This window comes from Passer montanus, unplaced genomic scaffold (assembly GCF_014805655.1).
Source record: "Passer montanus isolate IOZ18808 unplaced genomic scaffold, ASM1480565v1 scaffold26, whole genome shotgun sequence".
Classification (NCBI taxonomy): domain Eukaryota; kingdom Metazoa; phylum Chordata; class Aves; order Passeriformes; family Passeridae; genus Passer; species Passer montanus.
Window position 1 is genome coordinate 6,077,655 of NW_024367261.1, and position 19,743 is coordinate 6,097,397.

At 40.0% G+C, this 19,743-nt stretch overlaps 1 protein-coding gene across 1 annotated transcript in view; it reads left to right on the top strand.

Moving 5' to 3' along the window:
- The first annotated feature begins 5,860 nt into the window (after positions 1–5,860).
- The window catches only part of RNF144B (ring finger protein 144B), an 85,946-nt gene continuing 72,063 nt past the window's right edge, over positions 5,861–19,743 (top strand). The window contains exon 1 of the mRNA XM_039712050.1: positions 5,861–5,922. The gene's annotated coding sequence lies outside the window, so the exon portion shown is untranslated. The remainder of the gene's footprint in view (positions 5,923–19,743) is intronic.

A 19,743-nucleotide genomic window follows, 5' to 3' on the forward strand; every position in this document is an offset into this window, starting at 1 on the left:
TTTTCAAAATGGCGGGTTCTCGGGCGGCGAGGAGGAAGCGGGAAGGCGGCGGCCAATCAGCGCCCGCGTTCCGCCGGCGCGGGGAGGGTGCGCGTCACGCCCGCCCGCCCGCGGTGACGTCAGGCCGCGCGCGGCGGCGGGCGCGCGCTCCCGGCTGAGGGGAGGGCGGCGCGACATTGCGTTTTGCCTTTTAAAACCAGTGACGTCTGTAATTGTAGCGGCTTTTTTTTTTATTTTTAATTTTTTTTATTTTTAAGCTTTAAAATAAGGAATCCGTACCTCTTATCCTGCCTAAATTGGGCGGTGATTAATATATGCTCCCCAGCCTTTCCTTTTAGACACAGTAGTGTTTCCCACTAACTCTGGCACAGGTTGTAGATCTGTGGGTGCCCCGTCTCTGGAAGCGTTCAAGGCCAGGCTGGAGGGGGCTCTGAGCAACCTGGGCTAGTGGAAGATGTCCCTGCCCGCATCAAGGAGGTTGGGACTAGATGATCTCTAAGGTCCCTTCCGACCCAATCCGTTCTACGTTTTTCAGCATTCAGTAGTATTTGTGTTCCTACTTTTACTACGTGACTACGCTTCCCGCGCGCCTGCGATGAGCAATTCCCAGGAGCGTGGCGCTCTTCCCGCTTCCTCTGCATTACTCCCGCGGGGGCCGGGCAAGGCGCCCGTTCCTCGCCGCGATCCCGCGCGGGCGATCCCGGCGCGCATCCCTGCGGCGGCCCCGGGCGGGCTCGCGCCGCCGCAACGGCCGCGCCTCGCTCGCGCCGCGGCGGGACGGGGCGTTGCGGCCAACGGGAGCGAACGGCCCAGGAGCGAGGTCGCCTCCCGGCTCCTGAAAAATGTAGGGTCACAGGCGGCCCCCCAAAGAGCCGAGGGGCCCGTCCCAGTCGCTGAGGACTGCGAGTGCGCTGTGGCCCGAGTTCCATTCTTAAGTTTAGGTATTAATCTTGGAGCCTGAGAAGAGGCCAGGCTGGTTTCCACGCTGCTTTCAACAGGAGTCGGGAATACACAGGCGGTATGTTGCAGGAAAGCAGCTGGAACTAGCCAGTGCCGGTGACTTGTCTAAAAGCCGTGTTTTCCCAAGAGCAGTTTCTTGGCTACTGAGAGGAGCTGTAGGTATGTGGCTCTTTGCTAGGTAAAGGGACAGTAAAAGAGAGGAAATGAAAGGAGTGTCACACTTCTGTGAATTGTTCATCTTAGATGCATGTAAAACATAGTCCCCTGGAATTGGTAGCAAACCCAGGAAATACGTGAAATACAAATACTACAAAATATTTAGAATCAAAGAACAGATTGGGTTGGAAGGGACCTTAAGGTTCATCAGGTGCCAACCCCTCTGCTGTGGGCAGAGACACCTTCCACTAGGTCAGGTTGCTCAGAGCCCCATCCAACCCGGCCTTGAACACTGCCAGGGATGAGGCATCCACAGCTGCTCTGGGCAATCTGTAGGATAAAGATATTAGGAAATACTACAGTTTATATGCTGTGTACGAAAGGAGAGTCTGGGGAGTGTATATTAATCACCGCCCAATTTAGGCAAGAGAGATGCAGATTCCTTATTTTAAAGCTTTTTTTAAAAGCTGGTGCAATCACAGATGGTGGTCATTTTAAAAGGGAAAATGTAAATTATTTACCAACAATATGTAATTAGACAAGCTTATTGTTAACACACAATAAGGAGACAAAAATGTAATTGAGCCATGGGCTACACAAATGGCACGACAGATGTTTGAAGACAACAGACTACTTCCTGTAAGATGAATAGGTTTGGATTAATTCAGAATTGTGACAGAAGACATCCAAAGGCTGTGCTTCAGGTTGTGATGATAAATTAGATCATCATCTTGTAAAGAGGGATGTATTTACCCCATGGAGATGATTTGCCTAACTGAATTACGTATGTTGATATTCCACACATACCACATTAGATGCATCTTCATCTTGAGGAGGAATAGAAGATACTGGTTTCGTTGATCCTTTTAGTGAAGTCATACCACTTTAGTAGCTGACAGACCCTTAAACATAAACCAAATCCAGTATTTTAGGAATTTATATACTTGGTACAGGTAAATTTCATTTTGTCACAAGTTCCTCTGGCAGAGCTTCAACAGCTATGATAACTTACCTTGATTGTGTTTTTTGAAACCTTCTCTGCCCTTCATATATCTTTTTGATTTACAGCTTTCTGGAGTAGTTTCAGTATGCTGTCAACTGTTTAATAATTGGTTGTTGCGTCTCCCAGATAAGACTGAGACAATATGAAGAGGACTTCAGAAAAAAATCTGCAAAGGTGTAATTTGGGAGAAGGAGGTGACCAATTTGAAAAAAAAAAATAGATATGTTTTAAAGGGAAATTCAAGAAAATAGTTTGAAACTAGTTTATCAACAGTTTAATAATTGGTTCTTGTGTCTCCCAGATAAGACTGAGACAATATGGGTTAAGAAGACTTCAGAAAAAATCTGCAAAGCTATAATTTGGGAGAAGGAGGGGACCAATCTGAAAAAAAAAAATCAGATATGTTTTAAAGGGAAATTCAAGAAAATAGTTTGAAACTAGTTTGTCTTCTTATTTTGACTATGAGTAAGAATACTGATTCTCAATATACTGCTTTGGGATGATATGCTGTATCAACACTTCTATATTGCTGTCTTCTCCCTGTCTGAGGAAGTTCACTTAATTATATTATTTCAGGTGAGATTTGAAAGACCTGGATGAGATAATGGTATTGGGATAAAATATTAGCATTATCTAAGGTGTTTAGGCAGTGTAATGAAAGGTTCTAAATGCAACCTAAAAGTCTTGTTCCTGGAAGGACAAATTGGAAGGGGGTAAGTAATTTTAAGCAGTGCTTAAGAGCTGCTTCCTATAGCCTGCTCTCCTTATTCCACCACAGAGAGCATGCTTCTCTACTGTCAGAGTCCTAATGTTAAGGACACACTGAGTTTTGACAGCTAGCTCCATCTGCAGATGCCAGTTGTATAACACACAGTTCTCCTGGAGGTACCTGGGGCTCGCTTACAGATATCAAAGGGTACATTTCTTAGACAACATAGCTCAGTAGCATTAAATGGTGAAAACTGGTTTGAGGGGGCTGTAAAAAGGGGCAGCTTCATGTTTCAGCATACATTACAAGCTTGTATTTAATGCTGAAGTGCACCAGGCAGTGCAGTTTTAAACATGGTCACCAGCTGCTGTTAATTAATAAAAACAGCTCTTTTCAGTTGGTCCAGAGCAGCTTGTATTAGCAAGCAATGTTAATTGGCTCTCGGTATAGAGGCATAAAATAATGTATGAGCAGCTTTTGGGAGCAGAAATGTAGGCTTCCCTTTACCAAGTCCCTCAGGGTTGCCTTTATTTTGTTTCCAAAGTGACCTGTTTACTGCAGTGGCCTGCCATCAGCACAGAAACTGGCAAGTCTGCTGTGGGCAGAACTACAGAGAAGGAATCTGTGGATTGCAGAGAAAGTGCCCTGCATCAAAGTAGACCCTAAGTACCTCTCATTTGAAATTTTATCCATAGAGTGAAATACCACAGCAACAAATGATGGGATGCTACTTTTCTAGTAATGAAGGTGCTGCTGCTTTGTGTTCCTATATGAGTAACTTATATATATATATATATAAAAGTGTGTTTGTCCACACTTCAGGGTTTTTTAAACAGTCATATGATAAGGTTTCCTAGAAATGTCAAAATGCCTGACCTGTGAAATTCTGAGAAAATTGTGTGCAAATGCCAAGTACATCTTTATTAACATTAGGGGCAGTATGTGGCTTTTGAATCTAAGGGTTATTTAATTGCTGCTGAAAGCAGGAATCTAAATATGAACCAAAAATTGTGCTAATTAATACAATTTAAAAGACAAGAACTTGAAAACTATTTGGGTAATATGCAGTTAAGTTGTGATATGATCAATAAGTTGAGACTCTTCATGTTGCACATTTGTGCAAGGCATTTTACATTTATTGACTGATAAGAACACTCAATTTGCACAGTGTTTTCTAAGGGGGTCCTGCATCCTACATTAATTTCCTTTTTTATACCCCATTTAAGTGTTTCAGGATTAGCAGGCTATTGCATCCATCCTCAGGCTTGTCATGCCTGATCCTTAAGAAGCTTAAACAATTGTCCCTGTAAATAAAAATACTCTCAAACCTGAAATGTGTAATCAATATGAAATCAACCCAAACAGTTTCACTATACTTTGGAAATCTCTTTTTGTGACATGATTCAGGGTAAGTATGTGCAAGATTCAACAAAATTATAAAGTACAAAGAAACGTCAGAGATAGACAATGAATCAAAGTAGGATATAAAGCCACGTTTTTCATCTGTGTCTGAATGAAAACATTGATGTGTTGTCAGACTGAGCTCTGTGTGGGGATTTCTGTTTATCTTCAACTTACCACAAAGTCAAATCTTACTTTGCAGGGTTTGAAAATTACCACTTTGTGTGTTTGGGAAGACCTACAACTCTGTGTTCAGTCAAAGCATGCATGTCTTTAATGTGTTCTATGCAGTGCTTAGATCTACTGCTAGATGCAGCATTTAGAAGGAAGAGCCTGGGAACTGTGCACAGAGACCTGTAGTTCCCGTAGGCGGCAGCCCTAAAGAGCTCTGCTGTTGACACCCAGGAGAGGGGCGTAAAAGGGCCCTTGCCTTAGCGTCCCAGCCACTTCTCACTATGGAGCTGTGTTCACAGGATGGTTTCCAGAGCAAAGCACGGCAAGGACAGAATCTGACCCACAGTGAATGCTCACTCAGTTACCAGCCTCCTGCTACCTTGGGAGAGCGTTGCAATGAATAGTGTGTGGATGTGCCAGCAAGCTATGCAAATATTATGTAACCCACACTTTGGAAAAAGAAACACTGTCCATTCATTTATGCCTTAAAGGTTTGAGTCTGTAAATTTCTACTTGGCAAGTCCATAGGTATTTGTACAATTCATTTGCAATTTACTGTAAATGGAAAACACTGATGGGTCTATTACTACTTTGCACTAGAAGGAGTTTACACTTAGACCATCAAGTTGTACGACAAAGTGAAACTGGTGGTTTTCCACAAGCATTGTATGTAGGTATTGGCAACCTCTATTAAAAAAAACCAAAACAACAACACAAAAACACCAAAGAACCAAAGATGAGAAAAAAGAAAACACTGTGGCTTTCTAATAATTTAAGGTGATCTTGGTAATAACTTGTCTCCCTGACACGATATAATTCGACGCTGTCCAGAAGACAAGAGGCTTTTCTTTCCCGAGCGAGGTGCTCCCCCCGCAGCCGCCCGGTAGCGGTGGGACCCACCCGGCACCGAGCCTTTCCGCCGCCGCGCTCGGGACGTGGAAAATGAATTCGTCCTTTGTGGGAGGCGGCGGCGGCAGCACCGCCTGCAGCCGCACGCCCGGGGCCGCCACCGGCAGCGGCCTCGGCGGCCGGAGCACCGCCGGTCCCCGGGCCGGGAGGCAGATGCGCGACGCGGCAGAGGAGCTGCCAGGGCGGCAGGAGCCGAGCGCGGCCCGGGGCTCGCAGCAGCTCTCCGGCCGCCTTCCCGCGGATACCGGCCCCCGAGTGCCGCCCGCCCCGCACGCAGGAGAAACCCGCGGCCAGGCAAAGGCAGGGAGCGGCAGCGGGCGGCGGGACCCGGCAGCGGGAGGCGCTGCGCTCCCAGCGCCGGAGCCTCGCTCTTCCCCGGATAGGCGCCCACCGGCACCTGCCAGCGCGGCGAAGCGAGCCGAGCCCCTTCCCTTCTGCTCCCGAAGCTTCTCCAGCCCCGCCTTTCAGGTGAAGAGGAGGTGATTGCTGGCTCGAGGCATGTGTGTTAATTGCGTTATCGTATGCCAAAGAGGTGAACTTCTAAAGTTTAACTGAAGTTTGCTTTGGGGTTTGCGTGTGGCTCCTCTCGACTGGAAGATTCGGAATGCAAGTATGCTCCGGGGTTAACATAATGGGATAATGGCATTTAGTGGGGGTTTCATTTTTCATTCTTACAAGTAATCTTCTGAAGCCTAATTGAGGTTTCATTTGTATTTTAAATAACATTCATTTAAGCCTGTACTCTTTGCAATTTTGACGGTTGTTTAAGTTGTTTTTCACATACCTTTTCTTTAGGTGTGCTTTGCTACATGTAAGGTGCAAGTGCAAATCTACAAAAGCTTCTTAGCCTTGAAGAGACTACTGCTCTGATTAATCTTCACACTTTCTAGGTTCAGGCTATTGGTGTTTACTATGAAATACAGAAACTAGATGCAGAAACAAATATTAAAGTATCCGAGTGTTCCTAGTCCATAGTTGAAACAATTACATTTATTATATGGGAAAAGAAATCCCATCTGAAGTTGTTTAAAGGTTTATACATCTGGCTGTAATATTCAATCTACTTTAAAATTCCATGTGAATTCTGTATGAATCATACCTTATTTTTAAACAAATGTAATTTTACACTGAAAATACTCATAGCATATTAAAACAATATCCATGGCCTGGCTTAGAGTAGCAAAAGCCATAAAGTTCAGTATGGAAGCAAAGCATTTATCCTCATTTCACCTCTGTGTCCTGGGGTTCTACGCATTTCTTCTCACAAACTATGTAGTTATTCATTGTTTGACCCTTGCAGGGCTTTAGGTTTAGTGAAGTAAGTAAATGCCAGGTGGCCAAGTTGTGTTCCCAGCTATTTCAGACTTTACACCATGGTAACTTTATTTGTTTTAGAGCTGCCACCACAGATTTACCTGACTGTAACTGGAGCCTGAATTTGTTCAATAGCTTCTGTCATATTTTTTTACTTTGCCAGCTCATGTTGAAGTTTTTACTACAGGATATTGCACAGTTTAATTGATTCCCCTCTTTACTAGGACTTGCAGAATTAGAAATACACTTTTAGTAAAGAGACAAGAAACTGCAGTGCTGTTTTGTATGGCTAAAAACTATGAGCTTTCAGTCCTGGTGACTTTTTAGTGAACATTCTGATATGCCAGAACTAAAGGCTTTAGGGAAACTATTTTATGTGTACACACATAAATAAACTTGCAAAGTTGAGATGAGAAAGGCTTTTAAAGTGTTACAAGAATTCCAGCAATGACATTCTGAAAGAGAGGCAGTTTAAATATAGGAAGCTCATATTTTTCTTTCTGGTGGCTGAACTTCAGAGGCTTCACTGGTTTCTGCATCTGGCTTCCTCTTAGTGTGAGGTGGGCTCCACCATGGCCTAGGACACCAAGGAAAGTTGCAGGAGAGCTGTAGAGCGCTGCAGGGGTTTAACACAGGACAGAAGATTTACTGTTTCGTAAGTCAGGTCTTGGTTTGTTCTTGTTCTGTGTTAATGCATATTTAAGGGGGAATTTAGATAAATTTCAGTATAAGGACCTAGAAAGACATATTTTAAATTACTAAAGTATGTAAAGGCAAATCATTTATTATACAGAAATTTGATACTCAAGTATGAATGAATGGAAATGGATTGTCAATATTATTTAAATGTTGTCACAATACTTCTAAGTGAAAACAATTTTTATAACACTTACCTGAAATATCACTTTTGATAGCAGTATCCTCATTCTGGAGAAAACGTGGTTTAATACCTAATTTTGTATGTGAGACTCAACTGCTTGTTACATGAAGGGGAAAATTAAACATTCTGAAGTTTTTGCGCAGCTGCAGCCTAATCTAAACATTGTACAAAGGTTAGAAGTTTGTAATTGCAGTTTCTGTCACTATATTTCTCCACCCTGTTGCCTTTTCATTCATCATTTTTCCAAGTAAACTTTTCTTGGTATGTTTTGAGTTTGCAGCATGATAGATTTGCACTGACATGCATACGTTATATAATTCCAAGAGGTATCCATATGCAGTAATGGTTATGAAAAAACATAAAAAGGGAGAGTGCATTTAGGCTGAGAGGACTGAATCAATCACCATTCTTTCTAGTGGATATACTGGCTGAAGAAGCTCATCATTCTGAAATGTGCCATTGTATCGTGCATTCAAATGATGTGGCAAGGTCTGAAAGCCGTGAAAATAATAATTCCTGACTAGCAGCTGTGGACATGGTGATAAAAATTTCTTTCTTACCAGAGCTTAAAATAAAGACTGCACCTTGGTAATTACCAGATAAAGCAATCTTACTTGCAGGAATTATAATAGGTAAGAGAAAATTCCCCCATGTTAAAACATGAGGTGGGTAATTTTGCTTGTAACAAGCAGTAGGGAAATTCAAGGAAACACATTGCTTTTGGTATGGTATAGAGAAATGAAGATGCTGGAGTAGGAGTGATTGGAGATGCTGCTATGCAAAAGCTGGAGCCAGTTCTGCAGAATTTAACTTCTCCCAAATTTTACCCCTAGGACAACAGCCATTCTTTGTGGAGGAAGACACTCACTTAAATTCATTGATCTTGAATGGCTGCTCAGTTTTTTTTGGGTGGTTTTTTTTTGGTTTGTTTGTATGTTTTTTCCTGTACAGAAGAGAAGCATGCAGTTGTAAATTTTATTGTTCCTTTAAACAGACTTTTTGGTATTTCAGTCCTTTTCACATGATGATAACAGATGCGTTCTGAAGTCTTCCTAGTGTAAAGTAGTGTATTTACATGTGTTGAGGGATTTTAGAAAACATTTGCTCAAAATTTAAATATGTTCTAGCAAATATCGCTTAATTCTTCATCTTTGGAAAAGTGGAAAGGCGTTTTCAGTATGGAAGTAGAAGACAAGTTGCAAGTCCTATGTGCATGAATCTGATAGTTACCTCCTGTGTCATCAAAGACAAATTATGAAGGTTTCTGTAGCTGGGCTTTGTAGGTATAACATGGAGTAAAAAATTTACAGATTCACAGAATATTCTGAGTTGGAAGGGACCCACAAGGATCATCAAGTCTAGTTGTTAGGTGAATGGCCCATATGGGCACTGAGCTCACAACCTTGGTGCTGTTAGCACCATGCTCTAACAGGGATATTCTGAAGCTCATGCAAAAAATGAAACATTGTGTGATGCCCAGTGAATGTAAGCTGTGTAAGTTCTCAAAATGGACTTGTACATTCCATTATTTTAATGGAATTGTACATTGTATTTTAAGTCATGCCTGTAAATTTGGGCTAAGCCTTTCTAGTCAAAATACCCAAACAGAAGAGTATCCACTTAGATGGGAATCAGTACTTTATTATCCTCTTTATATACATGGAAATCAGTACTTTAGTATCCTGTTTATTTTGCAGATGATATCAATCCACTACTTTACTTGATGAAATTTTAAAAATTAGATTGCTTTGTAAAATACTTCGGTCACAGCAATCCCTGTGCAAGTCAAAATTATTGCAAGGCTGTCACAGAAGGCAGAATTTGAGTACTGAATTGCCTGAAGATGCCACTTCTGAAATGTGGACATTACAAATACACTTTCCAGGAATAACATCACCTTGCTACCCACAGGCATCCATGGGTAGTTAGTTAAGCTTTTCCAGAAAATGCACAGACTAGCTAAGGAAAATTCTTAAACTAGTTGGAGTTTGGCAGTTGGTGTCTCTAAGTGAAACCAGCTCCAAAACACCAAATTTGGACTAGCTGCTCAGGTAAAGTCAGTGGTTTATTCCTTGGGTTTTTTTTGTTTGTTTTTTTTTGGTTTTTTTTCTTTTTTCTTTTTTTTTGTTAGTTGGGTTTTATTCTTTTTATGTCTTAGTAAAATGAGGATTAACATAGTATGAATATTATTTAATAGCAGAACTGGAAATAGGCTCCAAGTCTGCTGATTTCCATCCATAGTGTGTGGGCAGTGGAAAAAGAAAATGGAAATTTACAACATCTTTCCTGAAAGTCGGTAGAACCGTAAGCTGATCAAACTGTACAGTCCCAGAAGACCTTTAATTGCTAACAGGAACAGTTCATCTGGAAATGGTTCTGATGCCCATTCTGTCTCCTTTGGGGTTTTGCTGCCTATGAAGCAGCAGCCTCACTGTGCTCTACAGCTTGGTGTGTTAGGATGAAGTACTGGGTTGCCATCCATGGAAGGCAGCTGGGATTTGGGACAGAAACCCGAACACATACTGGATATAAGCTGATGACTTTTTTCTTCCAAGTATTATTTTCTGTGTGTGTGAATGTGTATGTGTTTCATGATGCATGCTTTGCTGGCATGAAAACTGTAACATGATTATTTTCTTCAGTTTTTGAGGGTGACTTTAGAGCTTTGGCTGTTTGAGCTTTGCAGCATTCCAGCTCAAAGCAACCAAACATCTGTTACTGTAGGTGCCCTATTTTAGGGTAAAGAGGTGTTAGTGAGGGTAAAGTATGCTTTACCAGTCTGATGTCCCTGTATTTTATGTGCATTGTGAGCAGGTTTTAAGGTAAATCTTCAAATGCAGAATTAAGTTCAAAACTGGTATTTATGTTGGTTAAGATGGTGCATGATTTAGAACATTATGTAGAATAGATGTTTCACTTAAATGTCATTAATGATCCAATATCCACAGATAGGTGCATTATAATAATATTAAAAGTTTTAAGAATTGGTAAAATAGACCTTGGGTTTGTTAATTTTCTGCAAAAGTTTCTGGAGTGTTTCAAATTTTACCCTATAGTTTTTATATAAATAATTTTACAAGACACTTCAGACTTTATCTTCTTATAAAACCTTTGTTTTTGCAGGTATTTTTATTATTTCTTCTGTTTAGAGGAAGGTGATACATATTTCAAAATAAATATCTCAGCTTTTCCAAGTAATTACTTTATAAATTAGCTAAAAGTCTTTAATACTGGAAAAATGAAAACCATCAAACTTATCAAAATCCTGTGATTCTGTGAAATTATCTACTGCTTTTTGGAACAAAACATGCATAGTCATGTGGACAAAAGTAGCTTTGTGGAGTAGAACATATTCTCATGCTTTTTGATCCTGATGCTGAAGATTAATGTACAAAACTCAGACAGAGGTAGAGAGCACACAATACAATGCCTGTGCCTTGAATTCAGTTGAGTTTTTTGAAATAAATTATTATGTTATGTTCTTGTTATAATAGGTGGTAGTCTGTAGTAGCTGCTAAGTGGAAAGTTACGTAAAAATTTTCTCCATCGTTTTATGTCTGAATGTTGTCTTTGAGTATTCACAATTTAATGAAATATTCTCCTTTCCCGCTGAAAGTTTTATGTTTGGTTTTAGTCCAGAGGCTGACTTTCCTGGAAAGCTTATGGGAAAATACTTTGGCTGGTTTTGATTTTAAAGAAAAGTTGTATGCTTTTCCCATTTGAAATGTAGCTGGAGAAAGAGACTAGTGTTATATAAACACAACTGTATAATCTGACAGTTTTAGCTTGGCCATTTCTCATTGAGGGTTTAATTACTTTCAAAATAAAAAATTGAAAAAGTATTTTAAAAATTTGGTGTCTGTTTCTAGTTTACTCTTAGCTGCTTTATGCTGTTTTGAAAGACTTGCATACTGGTTGTTATGTTTGGTGAGGCTTGTACTGCTGTGCTCTTAAACTGCTGTAAATTAGTACAAATTAATAAATACCTACTACACTTGCTGCTGCTTTTGGTGTGATGAGGCTTCCTTGGATGCTTAGTTAGGCCTTAAGGGAAATACTTAAGACCTGCTATGTAAAGCAGCTTTTAGTACTCATGAGAATTAGACTTTTTGGTGGTGGATTGCAGCATTGATTACAAGATCCTTGGTCACATGTGAGCTTTGTAACCCAAACACTCTGACTGATGTGTTGGAAGAAGTCTGCCTCTCAGAAACAGGTCCTGAAACCCCAATGTTTTAAATACCTATGAGAGTGGTTTCCTGATTTGCTCACCATATAAAGATGGATTATTCACATACTCAAGGTTTCTACAGCTGTGTGCAGGATTGCAGACCTTAATAGTGTAACAGAGCTGACATCTCTGTAACAGGTTTTAAAGCTTTATATAAGATAGTACTACCTAGTATTATTAGGTCTGATTGTTCTATAACACTTCCTATTTTGGGGTTTAAAATGAACATGTCCAAAACACTAACAATTTGCTTAATTTTCCTTAAAATTTGCTATAAGATCTGTCAGGTCCTAAAGCCTTGTAAAATCTTTCCAGTGTTTTAACAGTCCTGGATGTTTAACTGTGAAAATAGTCTTTTTGTCCATGGCAATCTGATGTATCCTATTACTGAACTTAGCTGGGAGTGTACCCAGACTGGGTGATTCAGTTGCAGAGTTTCTGTGTGTCACTTCTGACTTGTAAATGTCAGTTCAATTTGTAAATTTAAGCCGCCATCTAATCTGCAGCAGGCTTTGCTGTGAGGGAATGCAGATGATGAACGGTGAAGCAGGATCTAGCATTAACTACAGAACTTAAGGCTTATTAAAAACAAATGCCATGGCTCTTATCAGAGTAAGAATTTTATGTTCTGGCTATTTCTTATTTAAAATGTGCATATATATGTATCTTTTTTTTTTTTCTGGTGTGTTTAAGAGGTGACTTGGCAAGGTAGAATTTGGCCTGCAGTACACATCAGAATGGTCAATAATACAGGGGTGATATCATATATGTATTTTCTTAGAAGTCTGAGTGTTGTTAGATTATATATCTTTGGTGTGTTTCATTGACTAAGCAATTATCCTTTAGAAAATGCATTCACCTTTAGTTTTCAAAAAACCTCATCTTTTTAGAGTATTTTTTACTTTTAAACTTTATTTTAAAAAACCCCAAAACCCAGATATGTGACCTTACTTGGCACAGAAGGTCACATATCTTGGCTTACCATCTGGTTAAGTAATTCAGCTGAAAAATGAGCTAGGCAACAGAGCAATTTTTGTCATTTTTGCAAGTGCCGTACAAAAATACTTACTTGAAATGCTTTCACTTCACACTTCTTCATAGCTACCTTCTTGCCCAGTTCCAAACACAGCCCTCTGTCTTCACTGCATTTTCTGTCTCAGAAAAAATGAATAGCAGTCTCTCAGCTTGCATACATGGGAGCCTTCAGGAAAAATATTCTAAATTACTACATGAACATTCTTTATTTTTAATTTGAGCTAACTTCAAAAGTTTATCAATTAAATCACATTCAAATCTGTTATGGGTTCTTTTTTTGGAAGTGACTTTTATTTGTGAATTCTAAAGTAAATTAAGTTGAATGTATTTTTTAAGTAAATTAAGCAAGAGCATTTTACAGTTACTTTTAAACTTCAGTTATGGTTTAACTAATACATTTTAATAGCTTTTTCAAATTAATCTTCCCGAAAGTTCTGGCTAATAAACCCTTCTAAGCTGTGGTATGGTGATTGCAGAGTTTACTATGTCTGGTTCCTGTTCTGCTCCTCTCCTCACTCTGCTGGACAGAGAGCAGCGGAACAATGTGGATACTTGTTGAGCAGCCAGGGTGGTTCACTGATGGTACACAGCACAAACTTATGTTCAGAAAAACCAAATTCAGGGGACTGTGAACTGGGGAGGCACAAGGCACAGACAGATTGCTTATTGTGCTGCAGCAAAGGCCATCTTTTGCAGAAAGTGGGCCAGGCAGCAGAAAGGGGTAACATCTTCAGTGTTCCCTGAGATCTTCAGGTTTTGGCAGGACTTGTGTCAGTAGCAAGAATATATCTGTAAATGATCTGTCTACAAACAGTGAAATAGGAATGTGCTCTCTTCTGGAAATCTCTGTTAAGTTAAACTGTACAGTGAGGGGGTTTTGGTGGTTTGTTTGTTGGTTGTTTTGTTTTTATTTTGTTTAAATTTGTACTTTACTGATACTGAAAATGCTTCTTCCAAGGGAATTTGCTGGGGGAAAAGGCAGAACATACAAAACACTCATTGCTCCACACTGACTCCAGTTTTGGGTGTTACCGAATATTCTTGTTCCATATAAATTATACTGAATTATAATGTTCATTATACTGGAGTGTTCAGCTCATTGCATGTGGAAGTAGTTGTTGACTGTTTGAATTTGTACTATATATTCATACCCTAATTAATTCTGAGTAATTTCTTCGTGTATATAAGCTGTAAGAGTCCTTTTTTTTAATTAATGTAATTCTTGAATATATTCTTGAATATCTTTCCACACTTTTCAAGCAGTATGAAAGTCTGCTTCTCATGTGGACATTCCTGATTCCAAAGGTCCTCACACAGTGAAACTGTGGAAGAGACCTGGAGTAACTGTGCAAGAGGAAATTTTGAATGCAGTTAGTGGTGGGATAAGGCTAGCTTCCTTCTCTGGAGTTATGGTTATATTCTGTACAGCTTGATTTGGATGAACATGTGGAATCTTTCTCGTTTATGTGGTTCTGGCTGGGAACACTGACTGCTTTTCAAACTTAGTGTGTAGTAATGCATATTGAGCTTCTTTATAACCTATATGTAGTTACACATTCCTTTCTTCTCCTGTAATCTAGACCAAATAATCTGGAATTTTCCTGGTAGTAACCTGCAAAAAACTCCAAAATATGCCTCCTTAAACATTCCTGAAGCTTCCCAAACCAAATACTCCCTTTTGACTAGTGAAACAGATCATGGGATCAGATTGGCATGGGATCTGCTTTGACCTCAGAGAAACAGTCATGAAAGCGAATTGAAACAGTTCAGATGAATTGGAAGCAGCTTCTTTGGAATTACTACTAGGTGTTGGTTTCTGCATTCTTCTGAGAATACCTGGTTTTTGTGCTTGGGATTCTTCTGTAAAGGGTTAATAAGTCATCATCATAGACTTGCAACTATTTCTGTTCTGTATTTTGCTCACCGAAATGAAATGTTTCAGCCTTACAGCATATTGGGACTTTTAAAACTTGTTTTTTAGAATGCAGATTTTTTTCTTGCTTTCATTTTGTTGTCACTGCAGAGCTGCATACTGGCCCATTTTGCTTTCTGTGTTGCATTTTATTCTGGCAAATATAGTATAATATGGAAATTTGTCTATATTTTTTGTGCCAGTTGACATTTTCAGATACATTTGAAAAAGAACTCAAGTGTTTCAGGATATTTTAAAAGCAAATCTGTAGGTAGTTGAAAAAAATAATCTATGTTTATAGCTGATGCGGAGAGGGGTGAAGGGGGCAAATGTTGCACGTAGAGTTATTGCATGTTTATTTGGCAGTAGATTTCCAGATCCCTTCAGTGTACAATGAGATGAAGATGGGAAGAAAGGAAAAAAAAAAACAGCTTAAGTGAAATTATTTGGTTTGTTTATTTATTTAAAATAGTAGTGGGCTGGGAAGAGAGCTACTATTTATTTATTTATTGCAAAAGTCGTGCTGCTTTATCTGGATCACTCTGTCATTCATTAAACTGTCAGAAGAAAATGAACAATACTGGAGAGTGGAAGGATGTGAAAACTGTAGAATCTACTCAAACACAAGAGAGTTTCTCATGTGCCTGACCATTTATCCGTCACAAGGGACTGTGCAAGGATTACAAAGAACAAATGTGCTGGTTGGTGCCTGTTGGCCTCACGAGGTGGAGCTCCTCTCCTTCCTTACTTTACTCTGGGCCCTTGGAGGAATCGCCCTTGTCCTCAACACTGCATAGAAATACCTTCAGTCTGTGCTTCTGTCTCTGTCCTCCTCCTGGCCGCTCACCAAGTGTTGCTGCTCTCTTTTATGCTACTTGTAGCATTCATTAGCCACATGGTTAAGTGGATAATAGACACGGAGCAGCTGGAAAGGGATCAGGTTTTTTGTTGCTGAAGGCTCTGCTGAGTGCCTGGACCTTGCAGATCACATGCCTACACCAGTGCTATTTTGGCACAAATAGAAGTCGGGACCCTCTTTCTTTTTGGGGAATAAGATGAATTTAGATCAGTTTTAGCTTAAAACTATGCCCTGAGCATGTGGCTGGATATGATGCTGTCTAGTACAATTGCCATTCCCATAGGAAGAAGGGGATTTCTGTTACTTTCCTGTGCCAATTCATATACTTCCTCTGTTGCTGGGGCAAGTCCAGCAAACTGGTCTGATGAGAATGTTTTTTCTTTTTTGGAGATTGGCAGAAGACTGACTAAATCTTCTGTCAGATCAGTCAGTGGGACTGTCTTTGTGGTTGCACTGTTACCAGGTCTGGTGGAGAGGAAGCTAAGGAAGAGAGAGGTGAGGGGGAAGGAGAAGCTCTTCTTTCAGGAGAAGCCCACAGTTGCACCAGATTGGAAGGTGTTGGGGATACATTGCATCTAAATATTTAAAGTAACAAAGTAGAAATTTGAGTAGAATTTCAGTTGAGGATACATTTCTTTCTGTCCTCACAGTACTAATCACTCATTTTTGAATAAAAAAAGTTGGTCTTCTGTCATAAAGGGAAAACTTAATAAGAATTAGAACTACTTTGTCCTTAACAAAACAAACCACTGTTATAATTATTTTGAATACCTCTGGGGTTTTTAGCTCTTTTGAAAAGTTTCTCTTTTTTTGTCTGTGTTAATAAAGTCAGACTTAATAATCAAATTTTGCAGTATCCACAGAGATTAGCTAATTTGGGTCTTAAAACCGAATGTAAAGTAATATGAATAGTAGTTAATGGAATAATTATATTTACTGAATAAAACATTAGATTTATTACATCGTATACATGGACATATTTTAATTACCAAAACAAAATTAATTACAACTCTAATACCTCCTAAAAGTTGAAACTTATACTTGCTTGTTTTAAACATTTGAGTACCTTGGTTTTTTTGTTACGCATGGCCCAGATTCCCACCAGCCTGCTAAGTGTGTTAATTTACAAAAGCTGTAAAAGGTAGGCATTAAAAAAAGTCATAGAGTGTGCAGAGTGCCCTTCAGCACTGATTGCATGCTCGTTACCTCTGACTCCCCTTGTGAGTTTTGTATCCTGGTTCTTTATTCTCAGGAGACACATGCATGTGCTACTTTGTCCTGAGCTGCTGCCTGGGAATTAAGGGAGCTGTGATGGTCCTGTTGTCCATCAGTTCAGGAGATGCAACTGGTGAATGAAAGGGTGCAGGAATGAATTAAAGCACAGGCAGAAGCACTGGCACAATGTGTAGAGAGATTGAGAGTGTGCATATGGTGATACCCTCAGGGTGGCAGGACAGAACTGAAGGCACCTGAGGAGCTCCCTTATCCAGAGTATTGGTGTGTGTGGATTTACTGAGCTTCTGCCTCTCTACATCCATCTTCTGGATGAGTGCCACCAAGCACCACTTGTCATTTGCCTATTCATTCTCCGTTCTCTTCCCTTGGCCCTCTGACAGAAGAGTTTGGGATATAAAGCTGTTAGCTCAAGCTCAACTCAGACAACCTGATGACATTAGCAAGGGAAAGGGGGATGTGTTCTGAGAAAACAGTGGGTTGTTTGTTCACTAACATTGTTTTAGGGTTAGGACTACTGCCTGTACTTCAGTAGTACAAGCAGCACCAACTCAGTAAGTTTGTTGATGACACCAAGCTGTGTGGTGAGGTCGACAGGCTGGAGGGAAGGGACCAGAGGAACCTGGACAGGCTTGAGAGGTGGGAGTGTGCAAACCTCATGAAGTTCATCAAGGCCAAGTGCAAGGTCCTGTGCCTGGGTTGGGGCAATTCCAAACATGGATACAGACCGGGCAATGAGTGGATTGAGAACAGCCCTGTAGAGAGGGTCTCGGGGGAATTGCTGGATGAAAAATTGAATATGAAAGCCTGTTGCACTCTGGGCTGCATCAAAAGAAGCATGATGCATGTTGAGGAAGGGGATTCTGCCCCTCTGTTCTGCTCTGGTGAGACCCCACCTGGAGTGCTGTGTCCAGCTTTGGGGCCCCCAGCATAAGAAAGACATGGATCTGTTGGAGCAAGTCCAGTGGAAGGCCATGAAGACTATCAGAGGCCTGGAGCACCTTCCATATGAGGCTAGGCTGAGAGAGTTGGGGTAGTTCAGCCTGAAAAAGGCTCCAGGAAGACCTTAGAGCAGTTCCCAGTACCTAAAGAGAGGGCTCAACAATGCCATGTGAGCCACAGATATTAAAGTACACAGTGAAGCTTTGTGGAGCTGGACAATTTTACAGAACAGTTGGTTTTCCCCCTGCTACTTCTTCATTAAATGAATAGTTAAATGTATATAAAGACTTCTACAAAGAACTCTTTTAAAAACTCCCAAATCCTGTTGCCTTCCCAATTAGGTTTATTTTAGAAGAGAAAACTTGCTGGTTCTAATATATGGAGCTGAGTTCTAGCACATTATTTTCTTTTTTATTATGTCAATGTTGGTAAATTTAAGCTTTGAAGGCATCCTAAAAGTTTGAGTGTATTTTTGTAGGAAGTACAATTACAGACATAATAACTGCTTAAAAACAGGTTTCATAATGTTATTTAAATATTGGGGATTTATATTCCAAACATTGCTTATCATGTGGTATGTTACCATGAGGGACAATGCTGTAAATGCAGGGAATCAAAACTGTACTTGTCTAAAGTCTGTGCACAGCAGAAGGCAACTGCTGGACATGTGCTCAGAACTGTCCTGCTGGACCAGGAGAGCAGCCACTGCTGAGAGGTGAGCACTCCAGCTGCCTCTGGAAGGTCCAAGAGTTTGGCTGCTTTTCTGGTTGTTCACTATTGCGATTTGCTCTGAAGTGCTGAATTTTAATGTCACACTGTTCTTGATTCTGTATAATTCAGTCAGTTTCCAATGTGAGGCCTTTGAAGAACTGGTGGCTGCTCTCTTTAAAGCTTTCATAGCTGGAAGTGAACATTGAGTAGAGGGATACAAACTGATTTTGCCAATCAGGATGGTGGCTGTAGTATGTACTGCCATTGTGCAGCAGCTTCCTGCTTTGTTCTGGGTTCCACAGAATTTGAAGGAGCTTTAGTTTCAACTAGGAGCTCAGTTCATACTTGACTTTACATGAAACAGTTGTAAAACTTTTAATGTCAGACTTTTATTTCACTTGAAATGAGTTGAAAGCATCTCAGGCAAATATATAAATCTCCTTGTCTTTCACATGTAATGTTAACAGGCATTTGAAGAGATCAGTGTAAAGTCTTATGAGATCCATAAACCTTTTCGATTGCAGAAGGAAAATGCGTTCGTTTCTGAAATCTCTCTGAGAAGTGGAAAAGAAAAATAGGTCATTAATCCAACGTGGAACAGAAAGTGTGAAGTTGCAGCTTGCAAATTATTTTTGTTCAATGTACTATTAAAAGATGAAGACAGAAGCACTTGTAACCTTTGCAACTACAGAATTACAGTTATTTTTAAAGCGTTTACAGAAGATGTGTATTCATGCTATGGTTTTCAGTTTTCAGATGAAGAAAATATGCTTGCTTACTTGAGTTGACCTTTGCAGAGTCATCTCTCAATAAGGATCTGTAGTGCATGCTTTCTTCCTTATCCTGACCTTTTGTCAAGGAGGAAAAGAAAAAATGTTGAATTAATTTGGTATATTGTGTCTTTCTCAGGGGATAGATTGGTTGATAGTTTTGGCTATGTCAGGGTGAAAATGAAACTCCATGTTTGTGACAGTTGACCTGAGAGCATCCATCAAACATGTTTTTGAGTCATGAAAGTATTTAAAAATGTTCCTGTCAAACAATGGCATACAAAGTTCTTCCCTGACCTTGGAAATTATTGCTTGTTTTAACAAAACAGTCTTGTGGCATCTCTAGTTTCTGTGAATTAGGACCAGTAGGGTTCTTCAAAATTAATCTGTATTATCATTAATATAATAAAACAATCCAATCTCCCATGTCAGAGCATCATAATTAATTTGTTCTAATGTCAATCTGCTTTCTTTCATGCTGCATTTAATTTTCTAATGGAGGTTACAGGAAGAGAGAAATCATAACAGGACACTGAGAATTAAA